This window comes from Oncorhynchus kisutch, unplaced genomic scaffold (genome assembly GCF_002021735.2).
Source record: "Oncorhynchus kisutch isolate 150728-3 unplaced genomic scaffold, Okis_V2 scaffold980, whole genome shotgun sequence".
In the NCBI taxonomy this organism is placed as follows: domain Eukaryota; kingdom Metazoa; phylum Chordata; class Actinopteri; order Salmoniformes; family Salmonidae; genus Oncorhynchus; species Oncorhynchus kisutch.
In genome coordinates, this window is record NW_022262925.1 from 41,983 (window position 1) to 55,393 (window position 13,411).

The 13,411-nt window shown below is 40.4% G+C and overlaps 2 non-coding genes across 2 annotated transcripts; both read left to right on the forward strand.

Moving 5' to 3' along the window:
* The first annotated feature begins 382 nt into the window (after nt 1–382).
* Nucleotides 383–454, forward strand: trnaa-cgc (transfer RNA alanine (anticodon CGC)). Its single transcript has one exon. It is a non-coding gene; the product is annotated as a tRNA-Ala (tRNA).
* Nucleotides 455–914: 460 nt separating this feature from the next.
* trnat-ugu (transfer RNA threonine (anticodon UGU)) lies at nt 915–986 on the forward strand. The gene has a single exon. It is a non-coding gene; the product is annotated as a tRNA-Thr (tRNA).
* Nucleotides 987–13,411: the final 12,425 nt, after the last annotated feature.

The following is a 13,411-nucleotide window of genomic DNA, read 5'->3' on the forward strand; positions in this document are numbered from 1 at the left end:
CTACCTACCTCATCCCCATATTGTTTTAATATACTTTCTGCTCTTTGCACACCAGTATTTCTACTTGCACATCATCATCTGCTCATCTATCACTCCAGTGTTAATTTGCTAAATTGTAAATACTTCGCTACTATGGCCTATTTCTTGCCTTACCTCCATTTGCACGCACTGTATATAGACTTTCTTTTTTTTCTTCTATTGTGTTATTGACTGTACGCTTGTTTATTCCATCTGTAACTCTGTGTTGTTGTTTGTGTTGCGCTGCTTTGCTTTATCTTGGCCAGGTCGCAGTTGAATATGAAAACTTGTTCTCAACTAGCTTACCTGATTAATTATAGGTGAAATTTAAAAAAATAAGAAAAAACCATTTCTTTCCCAGAAAGGGGATGTAGCTCAGTGGTAGAGCGCATGCTTCGCATGTATGAGGTCCTGGGTTCAATCCCCAGCTTCTCCATTCAAATTTTTGCAGTGGCCCATCTCCTACTTTCCAGAATGTTGAAATTCTCAGCAGGAAACAGAGACGTGCTAAATAATTTGCTCTTGTAATCTGAAGAACATGTGTTCAATCCCTGTTCGTACATTTATGTAACAGAAGTGGCATGGTTGCCAACTTCAATTGCATCATTTTCAAAAACTGAAGTTCATGGGTTAGATGACTGTCCATACTTGCGTGTATTTAGAATTGCTGCTATCATTTCATTGTAGTTTCAATGGAGTGGTGTATATAAAAAGTACATTGTATTAATATTGCATTTTATCTGCAAATAAAATTGGATCGAAGCTCAGAGGGGGAGTGCATGCTATTTTAGTACTTGGTTCAATCCCAAGGTTCTCCACTGAGTATTTGTGTGCCAAATTCACATTACACAACTCCTACTTTCCAGAATGTTGATAAATATCTTGCAGCATCGAGTGGCATGGTGGCCAAGCGGTAAGGCGTCTGTCTTGTAAACCGAAGATCATGGGTTCAAATCCCATCCGTGCCTTACTGAAAGATAGCTGGTACCATGGGAAGGTTCTTTCACTGGAGGACTTTGAAGAAAAAAAAAGTTCTCAAAATGGCAAACCTGCTATTATATAGTAAGGGGATGTGCCTCTACGGTAGAGCTAATACTTGAAATGCATGCGCTCTGAAGTTAATCCCCACATTTTCTGATGAGTATATTTAGTTGTGAAATGAGCTTTTGCACAACTCTACTTTCCAGAATGTTGACATTTTAAGAAGGAAATAGATGTGCTAAGTCAACTTGCATATCATCATAGACTAGGCCGAAACGTTAATCTTTAACCTTGCCTGAATAAAACAATGCATTTTTTATAGTGAGCAAGAGTTGGGCTTTTTCCTTTTCTATGATGATGATCTAATTTTTGGCTGCACCTCAACTCAACGTTGGTTGAGCGCCCTCTGTTTTTTTGTTGTCAAATAATACATATATTTTTTTAATGTACAAAGTCAATTATTCAAAGCATTAAACTTGTGATGTTTCCCACTTATTTATACAACCTACTCCACACTTACAAAGTAAGTACAAAGCCCATCTGTAAACACATAGACGATAATTTACATGTAATTAAAACCATTTTTGTATAAAAAATTTGAATAGAAAATCGTGTTTTAAGTTTTTGGAAAATAGTGAATGTTACAGGAAACATAGGTGCCTGTTAGGGAAATTTGTTTTTGAATGCAGTACTGTATTTTCATTGAAATGGCAGATTTGTATGATTTCACACAAAAATGTATGTAATGCTTCCCACAAAGAAATTATTTTACTATTTTGTTTCAAAATGGTCCCTCTGGCATGCATATTTCTGTATGATTTAACACATGTTTGAATCCCACTTCCTTGATATTTTGAAGTTCATTTTAGTCCTCCTCCGTGCATGTTTTGTTCCATACCTGTGCCTTGGAGAAAAGAACTATAGCCCTCCAAGTCTAATATGCTATACACAACAGCAGCCTACAGTGTTAACTTATTGAGAATGTATATCATTGCATTTAACATTCAAACCTCTTTTGAACTCTTCAGATCTTAACCGGATCAAACTGGAATGTTAATATATTACCCTAAGTCAAACTGGTTTTGGTGTCTTAGACACAAAAGGTTGTTTTCTCCTCATAGTAAAAACACTGTTTCATGGTTTGGATTAAAAACACTGGGTATTTGTTACGTAGAACTTTGTGTTTTTTTGGGGGGAAAGCTATACTTAGCTCTACTGCTGTTTGTATAGAGGCCTAGTTAGAATTGTATTGCAATGACAGGTGAAGTGCTTGTTGAAATCATGCTGCCTTGCTGCTCATTCCTTAAAGTACTTATACCAACGAATACCTGTTTGTCTGTAGCCATAGCTGTTCTTAACCTGTTCAACTCTGACGCCCTCTGGTGGCATTTTATAAACGATGCATAATATTGTATACTGCCCTCATAAAGTACATTTCGGTCCTTACAGAAACATGCTTAGGGAAAGGGAAAGGGGAATACCTAGTCAGTTGTACAACTGAATGTATTCAACTAAAATGTGTCTTACGCATTTAACCCAACCACTCTGAATCAGAGATGTGCGGGGTCTGCCTTAATCGACATTCACGTCATCGGCGCCCGGGGAACAGTGGGTTAACTCCCTTGCTCAGGGGCAGAATGCCAGTTAAGTACTGTTAGAAAGCTAAGAACTGTGGGATTCTGATAATCGTCAGAAAAAATGTGACTATTACAGAGCCCGAGATAGGGGGGAGGTCCCAATTGTCAGTTGTTGGGGAATAAGAGATTTGAAAGTCTAGGTTCGACATGAAATATGTAACCAATTACTCTCTCTAAACATGTGCACATTTCCATAGGAACAGAGCCATTTTAAAAGTGCGGGGTTTGTGCAACGTTTATCGTTTGACAGGATATACACATGAGAAGAAAGCTGAAGTCTCTATCCATACATTGATGTAAATGTTCCCTTGTCTGAAAAAAAGAAAAAAAAAGACTGTAGCTCCTAAAGACATGATGGGCCACCACTTGGGTAGAAGCACTATATGGTCCTGTAGCCTACTTTGTCACATGTAAACAAGTTTAGGATGCCAAATGTTACCAAACATCCTACGCTTCCTTTAGTCCCAGTCAAACTTATCTTGACCTTTATCAACCCTACTGCATATTCCCTTTAGCTTTAATTTCAATTTCATTTTATTGTACTTTGTTTGGGACGGCACAAGACACTTAAAAAAAGTATGATTTTCTCATAACAATGGAATTTTAATTCTCTGTTGCTAAATACTGTATGCTATTCGCACACAGTTGTCTGTTGTAGATCTGGAACCACTGACAGAATAGGGGAGTATCTGTGGCCACGTGATAAAACACTAGTCTGGTATCAGTAGTCTGAAAATAGGAGGAAACCAGTTGGACATGTACATCAACATATGGCAGTTGACATTAATATTGTCAAAAACTCATCCTCGATGTCTCACACCTGTTGAATAAACTTGTGCCTTTGGCCAGGATCCAATTTTCCCACGGAGCTGGTGTGTAAAGGACCATATAAAATGATCTGAATGAGGCTTGTTCATGTTTCAGTGGGATTATAGCATAGTTATAAACAGTTAGTTAATTTAGTGTGTCAGTTTGGTGGAGATCCAAAATGAATGTAAAATCCAGACAGTTGAGGAATGACACGCAGTATGACATGAGCGATACCAAAAACATAGCTACTGCAGTCAGTTTACAACCAGGAGTTTCTTTTTTAAATTAGTTTATTGCTTAAACACAAATTTTAACACAGCATAAACCAATAATGATCCAATTAGAAATCAAAGCAGTGGTAGGTTTTATGGGGAAAACATTCAATCAAATCACATACACATGGTTAGCATATGTTATTGCGAGTGTAAATGCTTGTGCTTCTAGTTCCGACCGTGCAGTAATATCGAACAAGTAATCTAACAATTTCACAACTACCTTATACACACACAAGTGTAAAGGAATTAATAGGAATATGTACATATACATATATAATATATATATAATATAAGTGACACATTTATTACATCATATTTGTAATTATTAAAGTGGCTATAGATGGAGTCAGTATGTTGGCAGCAGCCACTCAATGTTAGTGATGGCTGGTTAACAGTCTGATGGCCTTGAGATAGAAGCTGTTTTTCAGTCTCTCGGTCCCAGCTTTGATGCACCTGTACTGACCTCGCCTTCTGGATGATAGCGGGGTGAACAGGCAGTGGCTCGGGTGGTTGTTGTCCTTGATGGTCTTTTTTGCCTTCCTGTGACATCGGGTGGTGTAAGTGTCCTGGAGGGCAGGTCGTTTTTCCCGGGTGATACGTTGCGCAGTTGCTGTACCAGGCGGTGATACAGCCTGACAGGATGCTCTCGATTGTGCATCTGTAAAGGTTTGTGACCGTTTTTAGTGACAAGCCGAATTTCTTCAGCCTCCCTATATAAGCCATTTAGCAATAATTTTGACCCAAAGCGACGATCATGCTTGCTTCGTCCCGCAAAGTATTGTTCCTAGAGATACTGAATATGGCGTTGTTAAGTGGAGACGTTAATTTCGTTTGAGTTGGTTGATCAAGGACGCAAGGCTACACGTACAGAAGCTTCTGCAACGAGTCGTCTGTATAAACAATAGTTTGTTGTGGGACGAAGCAATGGCCATGCACATAAACATTTTATGTATGGGTGCTCCCAGGAATCGAACCCATAATTCTTGCGTTGCAAGCGCCATGCTGTACCAACTGAGCTACAGGACCACAGACAACAAGAGTTTCTCTCAAGATTAGAATACTTGTTGTAGCTATACAGTAACACGTTAGCTAACGTGCTAGCCACAGTAGCTAGCCAGGGCTACAGTTTGCATCCATTCCATACTTGTTAATTCACGTTTAGCTCATGTAATTTGTAATAACTATCTCTGAAGTTTATTTTGCTGCCACCACGGTGAACCACGTGTATTTCTGCGTGGGCCACCATCTTTTCTCATTTCAACTTTGACCCTTCGCCTCTGACCCAACAACACATGTAATGCTTCTGTCCTCGTTTATTCAAAACTGGTTTGTAGTCGCCCTCAAGCGTTCATCTCAAATTACTGCATTTGATTTGTTATTTTCATTTTATTAAATGATTTAACCTTATTTAACGAGGCAAGTCAGTTAAGAACGCATTCTTCTTTACAATGTTATGTATTGCTCATCATTGGTGTCGGCTGTTGTTTACTTATTTATTTGTTGTCTCATCACATTATTGTACAAAAAAACGGAAACGTAGCTAATACACCAGTATTTATTGTTTCGAGTGGTCTTTTTAGTGGTATGGGGATCCACTATTGCGTCGCTGATTGCATTGATTGACAGATCATCCCTGAAGTTGTTTTATTACGTCAAAGTGCATTCACATTATGACGTTGGCTGAGTTACCGTATAAAATGCGATAGTTTCTCTCTTTGGTAATCACTTGGTAAAGTTTTACATGATGGGAACATAGGCTCCAGCCATAGACTTTAACCATGGAGGATCATAAGGTAAGCCTATGAATTGCTAACAGAGAAGCCCCATGCAGTGGTGCAGGAACCGCTGCACCGTCTTTTTTTAGGCTGCAGCAGGAACCACAGGGTTTACAGGACATGACGGTAGGGGTGCCGCAAGTAGTGGCAGCTGGGTGGCGGTGTGGGCTAACGTTAATGTGCCGCTAATATTATCATTTTTAATATTGTAAAAAAAAATGCGTGCATTATAATAACCTATACATCAAACCGTGCTTCTACACCTGCATTGCTTGCTGCTTGGGGTTTTAGGCTGGGTTTCTGTACAGCACTCTGAGATATCATCTGATGTACGAAGGGATATATAAATGGATTTGATTTGAAATATGATCCTTGCAAAGATAACAGCAGTAGGCTATTTATCATAATTCTACCCGAAAATATAATAATAATAATAATAAGTGACTCCATAACGCATTAATTATGAATCTTGATATCAGGCAGTAGGATCTATGTGTATTTATAGCGAAAACCTGTCCTGTAAATTTTTTTTATATATTGGACATTATAAACTGGTTGTTTTGAGTCCTGAATGCTGATTGGCTGAAAGCTGTGGTATATCGGAGCGTATACCACGGGTATGGATATACCACGGGTATGACGAAACATTTATTTTTACTTTCCTAATTAAGTTGGTAACCATTTTATAATAACTGTGCGTTGTGTCATGTGTAAGAACAGCTCTTAGCTGTGGTATATTGTCCATATCCATGAGCATTTAAAGAATGGTCTTTTTTCTTCCAGAGTTTAAACGAAGAGGATCCACATGATCATCAAAGTTTGGAAGGTCAAGTCCAGAAAATGAAGAATGATATCCTGGGTTTAAACTATCCAGAAGATAGTGAAGTGAAGGATCCCCTGCCTCAGATCGAGCTGAAGGCTGTGACAAGGAGAAAAGTTAAGGTGAGAGAATAGACTGAGGAGAGAAAGGGAAATCTGGGGTCTTACATGTCCACACTTTAAACCTGTCCAATATGCCATATAACATGTTGTTGTGAGGTTGGAGGGTAAATTGTCCTTACAACAGACTTCCATCTCTTAATATTCAATCACCAATTGTTTACTGTAGCTCTTCTCAAAGGCCTGTATAGCAACGGCAACATACAGTATGTCATTGACTGTATTGTCTTTTTAGACCAAGAGGAGGACCAGTGCCAACAGGTCCACAGTTGAACAGAGCACTGATACTGATGCAGCCGAGAGAGATTTTGTTGATAATCAGAGTGATGAAGATGAGGATAAGGTGAAGAAGAATCCCCTGCCTCAGATGGAGCAGGATGCCGTGAAGAGAAATAAAGTCAAGGTAAGGGAATAGATTGAGCAGAGATGTGGATATTTGTGATATCTTTCATATCTATAACCTGCCCCTATAGCATGTTGTTCTGAGGAAGGTAAATTGCCCATGCAATACCCTTTTATCTCCTAATAGTAACTCTAGGGCTGACCCCATTTGGTCGACAGTTTGGTCAATAGGCTGTTGGTTGACTGGGATTTCTTAAGTCGAGCAGTCGCAAAAGTTTTTTTTTCTTCATGGTGCACATGGACACCTGTCTGATTCGCGCCTGTCTCAGTTGACTAATCCATTGCCAAGGCCACAGGGATGGCATAGTCCATCACGCTAAGACGTGATACTGAAATTGTATATGGTTATATTATGTAACAATAATGGTGCAACACTAATAAATCAAATATTATTTTATAACAAATGCGCTTTCTCCTGCATTGGATACGGTCGCTGTCCGTGGTTCTGAAACATAATCTTCAGTGCTCCGTAGAATTGCCGCCCTTTCCTATGTTGCTATGTGCATAATAGCAAAGTTAACCAGCATATTGGGATTGAGAACAATGTTGCAGAGGCAGCAGCAGCAGCAGAGACGGGGAAACAGCCCTGGCCTTAGCCTAATTGTCTAAGAAAATTGAGGAGAGAGGAAAACCCAACTAAATTAGGTCTATAATCAATAGCCTAATTGTTAAATGTGCCTGGCTTTGTAAATCATCCATATATATATATTACCAGTCAAAAGGGTTTTTCTTTATCTTTTACTATTTTCTACATTGTAGAATAATTGTGAAGACATCAAAACTATGAAATAACACATATGGAATCATGTACGTATCAAAAAAGTGTTAACCAAATCAAAATCTATTTTATATTTGAGATTCTTCAAAGTAGTCACCCTTTGCCTTAATGACAGCTTTGCACACTCTTGGCATTCTCTCAACCAGCTTCATGAGGTAGTCACCTGGAATGCATTTAATAAATTAACATGTGTGCCTTGTTAAAAAATTAAGTAAAGGAATTTCTTTCCTTCTTAATGCATTTGAGCCAATCAGTTTGAGCCAAGACAGAAGATAGCCCTATTTGGTAAATGACCAAGACCATATTATGGCAAGAACAGCTCAAATAAGCAAAGAGAAACAACAGTCCGTCATTACTTTAAGACATGAAAGTCAATCCGGAAAATTTCAAGTGCTTTGAACGTTTCATCAAGTGCAAACACCATCAAGTTGCAAAAACCATCAAGCGCTATGATGAAACTGGCTTTCATGAGGACCGCCACAGGAAAGGAAGACCCAGAGTTAACTCGGCTGCAGAGGATAAGTTCATTAGAGTTAACTGCACCTCACATTGCAGGCCAAATAAATGTTTCCACAGAGTACAAGTCACAGACACATCTCAACATCAACTGTTCAGAGGAGACTGCGTGAATCAGGCCTTCATGGTCAAATTGCTGCGAAGAAAGCACTACTAAAGGACACCAATAATAAGAAGAGACTTGCTTGGGCCAAGAAACACGAGCAATGGACATTAGACTGGTGGAAATCTGTCCTTTGGTCTGATGAGTCCAAATTCCAAAAAATGTCTTTGTGAGAGTAGGTGTACAGATGATCTCCGCATGTGTGGTTCCCACCATGAAGCATGGAGGAGGTGTGATGGTGTGGGGGTGCTTTGCTGATGACACTGTCTGTGATTTATTTAGAATTCAAGGCACACTTAACCAGCATGGCTACCATAGTATTCTGCAGTGATACGCCATCCCATCAGGTTTGCGTTTAGTGGGACTATCATTTGTTTTTAAACAGGACAATTACCCAACACATCTCCAGGCTGTGTAAGGGCTATTTGACCAAGAAGGAGAGTGATGGAGTGCTGCATAAGATGACCTGGCATATAATTGTCAGATTAGGATAGAAAACACTCTAAAGTTTCCAGAACTGTAAAGAAGAAGTTTCCAGAACTGTAAAGAAGACGTTTCCAGAACTGTAAGGAAGAAACTAAATGGCTGAAATGATATTGCGTCTTCAGCATGGACAGCACAATAAACAGTTGCTGTTATGTGGTGCCTTTTCGCTGCAGTAGGGAGGAGAGCGAGACAACGTGCACCTGTCACACAGGCACTCGCTGTCATTTCTTTTAATACAGTGTCACCATCGGGCTCTTTCTTGAGTCATTTGTGTGTCTTAATTATTTAATTAAACAGTGTGCTTAAAGCATCAGCCAAGCTCAGTGCCTATGTAGGTGATTGTATTCAAACACATAGGCTGTGTCTGATATGGAAAAATACATTTTAACATTAGAACAGGATGACTCTCGGTCGACAAAGATTTTTTTTTGTCGGGAACAGCCCTGCAATCAGTCTTACCCTTGCTCTACTCAAAGGGCTGTATTGGAATGGCTTCATACAGTATCTACGTGTATATCATTGACTGTATTGTCTTTTTAGGCCAAGAGGACCAAGAGAAACAAAGTGGAGCAGATCCCTGATGCAGGTCATAAATTAAACTCTAATTTCACTGAATGTAATCCTTTTGCATGTAAATGTAATTTAGTATGGACATCTATTGAGCAGAGGACTAATAGCAGAGTGCACATGTTATACCTTCTTGGCTCCTTAACTTCACAAAGTACACAAAGTTGGCTAATACATATTTGCCTCAGGAGGTTACATGTTTTCTGACTTATTTACCTTGGTGAATGCTGCTTTGCACACAGGTCCCTCTACATCTGTGGAATTCTCTGGGATGGCAGTTCAGGGGACATCTCACCAGGGACAATCTAATGAGAAGATCCTAAGTGAGTGTGTCTCCAGGGCCTGTCAGACCAGGGCTCTTGACCTCCCGCCAATCGATCCGGATGCTTTCAACCCGATTATCATCCGGTTTCTGGAAAAACTTACTGAGGAGTATGTCCAAACTTCTATTGTAGTATTTGAATGCAATGTCATCTGGAGGATTTTATAAATTGTATGTGTGTTGGTGTGCTTTTTGGTGCTAAAAACATCTAATTATCTCCTATAGGCAATGGAGGCAGTTAAGCATTGGCAGGATGGACCCTGTAAGTCCCTTCACCCTGAAAATGATTCATAGATATATTAATAGATGTTTCAAGAATATTAGATACAAACCTTTTATCTATCTACAGTATCATCCACATTATCACAAACAGTTTCATTCAAAGAGCTTTTTAGTAGCCTACTGCTTTTCATGCTTTCCAATGTATGCCACTTTCATGATTCTCATGAACATATGTGAGATTGTTGGTATCTCTTCGAGGAGCTTGGTTTCAGAGCCCGGCTATGAGTAATCTACCCACACTGTTTCGGTCCTACAGGTGATGAGGGCATTGCTTGCAGAGATGTGCCTGGAGATTGTGCGGTTTGTATCTGAGGCCATCCTGGAGGTCATCATCCCTGCAATTTTCCGTTTTGTACGGATATACAGCCATGTGTCTCCAGTATCCGGCAAGTCTCTGACAGAATCAGAGAGATCCTCTAGCACAAACCTGAAGGTTCGCAAGAGAGGCAGCAGCAAATCCTCAAGGTCTTGCACGGCCAAATCAAGCTCCTCACGTAATGGGTATGTTCAGTCATTCCTAAAGAAACCGGTTTCACCTAACTATTCATAACCCATTTTGTGAAAATATGTTTTGTTATCTGTATAACAGTTTACTCTTAATGACCAGTTTAACTGATTACTGAATGATGTATTAATGTCACTACCGTGTCTACTATTGAATATGGAATGCTGTATTGTTTGCTTTGTATTCTCAAAGGTCTCAGACAGTGTTGCCAAATACTCAGGGAGATGGTGAGTCTATATCATCTGAGCCACTCAGGGACTTTTTTGGGATTACTGAGGACAGTCTCCTCACTGGTGTCCAGGATTCCTTCAAAGAGTCGCTGAACAATGTCCTCTGTATCCAAAGAGAGGACCAGGTAGACACTCAAAGTCTATCCCGGGTTATTGTTGGAGAAGTGTCAAAGAAGGTCAATTCCATAATCTCTGTGGCAATCCAAACTCCCATCTCTGGCCGAATGTCCCCTGTTATTTTTGCCAGTGGTGGTGTCTCCAGAACCAAGGTTGTTGAGGAGATGGTGTCTGGCGTTTCCAACATACTTCAGATGTATATTAATGGGAAGAGTGTTGAGCAGATTGTTGTTCTCAGAGAGGATGGTGTTGAGGTGGACATGACACATTTAACAGGACAGGTCATGACAGCCCTCAGTGGCACTGTTTTGAACTTCAGCAATAAGGAAGAATATGACCCCGACAAGAGGGAACTGCTTTGTGTTGTTGCTGACCATATGAAGATGCTTGAAGCTTGTAAAAGTCCTGAGGAGATGCTAAAACAAGGAGAGAGCAACCTCAATATCAAAGGTGCCAAATCTAGTCTTCGTCTGTCAACACAAAGTATGGATAGACTACTCACTGAGGAGTTTCAGACCAAGGCCACTGAATCGATCCGGGAGATTGTTAAAAGATTCAGGGGTTGTACATTATGTTGTTCTGGCACTATATCATCTAGTCCAACTCCTCAGATAGGTGAGATCAGAGACCTTATGATTGACCCTGAGGCCTCTGAGTTGGTAAGTACCTTTGTTTCAGACATGGACAATCTTACCCAGTCTATCAGGGCATCCTGCTCTCCTGCACAGAGTGAGCAGATCCTTCTTGAAAACCATCAGAGTAAGATCTGGTCTTACACTGTTGGCTGTTACTACGACATGAAAAATACGCTGAAGAGGATTCTTACCTGTCCAGAAAAAGGTTATCTCGCAAGTACATTTGTGGAGAGCACAAAAGATTATTTCACAATGGTTCCAACTTTGTGCCTAGACATCGGTCATTCCAGTAATGGTGAGGCTGACACATCGGACTCCATTTCTTGTAAACCACTTTTAATAACCCCCTCATCTATGAATGAACAAAAAGGACAAAGTGAGACCCCAAAACCTCTCTTGGCTCTCAAAAAGTATTTGCAAGACCAAGTCCTCCTTGACACCACAAAAGCGATTGCCAGCCAGGTTCTTGTCTTGTATAAGACTGAGGTGATGGAGAAGTTCTCATCTTCTGTTGGAGAGTGTGATTCTGAAGAGTCTCTGGAGGCCATTCTATTCGTGGATGGCATCATGTCTGACTTGAATGATTTCACCAGTTCGTGTTCCCCCTCACCATCTGAGTTGTTAGACAGTGAACAATGTCTCTCCCATCTCACTTTTCCACTTGGTCTACAGGACAGCACCACCAACAGTGAATCTACCCTGAGTCTTCCAGTTATAAATATGAAGAAACTCTCCAGTGTGTCTTTCCAGACAAAGGCTAGAAAGGCAGTGAGCGAAGCTCTGAGATCTGTCAACCCCTTTACAAACAGCTTACTGGGAGACTCTGAAGCATCTACATTGCTGGACACTTTTGTAACAGATGTGGAGACTATTGTTCAGTCCATGCAGGCACATGAATCTGAAAATGTCAGAATTTCAAAAGTGAGCACCCTTCATGCTGCTCGTATTATATATCATAGATTTCGAGAAATGCTGAGGCGTTTTCTCACTCCCTGCCAAGACTCTGTAAAGGTCATCGATGGTGTTACACCAATACATGATGAGACTCTCAAACAGGCTCCTAGTGAAAGTTTAGATTCTCAGGTGACTTGTAATAGGGATTCTCTTGAAATCCAAGCGGACCTTCAAACCTGTACCAAGGAGGTCATTAGTCAGATCCTCACTGTGTATCACTCTGAGGAATCCATGGAGGAATGCCTCTCTAGCCTAAAAGGAGATACAGAAGACCTGTCCAAGCTTTTGGATGCCGTTGTTTCTCAGATTGACGTCCTTGCCGCCTCCAAATCATATTTATCTGTTGATGACTATGCTGTCAATACACAGGACAATTTGCATGGTGAGATCAACAATGATGAGGAGGAGGCATCCTCTAGAAGTCTTAAATCCACAGCCTTTGACAAACTATGTACTGATGAGTTTCAAACGAAAGCCTCACATATGGCTGGTGGGATCCTTCAATCAGGGTTAATTGGCATTGTAAATACCAGCCTTGATGGTAGAAGTGCAGACATTTGTGCAGAGTCCAGTAACGATGGTGATGATAGAGATAACAAAATCCTTCAGAAGAGTGGAACTCCACCTTTGTTCACCTCTTCTCTGCACACCAATTCTGCAGCATCCAACATCGTCATAAGCATCACTAAAGACCTTAATAGCTTCACCCAGATCACTAAAATGTCTGATGCTTCAGTGTCTGGCCAGTTAGAGAGATCCCTGTCAGCTTCAACCCTTCCTGTCAGTGTTCAGAACGGGGCCAATGTGAAAGGAAAGATCATTTGGCCAGGCACTGTAAACCTGTTCAACAATGTGTTCATCAAGGTCAAGGATTTTTTTGCCCAGCAACAACCGGTCCTCCTAGACAATGTGGTTGAGGCCCCCAAACATGCCGAATCCATATGCAGAACAGCTACTTCTAAACAAATGACTTACAGTGAACATGAAGGCAGCCAGACCAGCATGGTAAGTTATTCCAAAGCCTTAATTAGTCAGACTCTGATGACAATCCAGAGGAGAGTGTCTATGTCAGAGAGGAT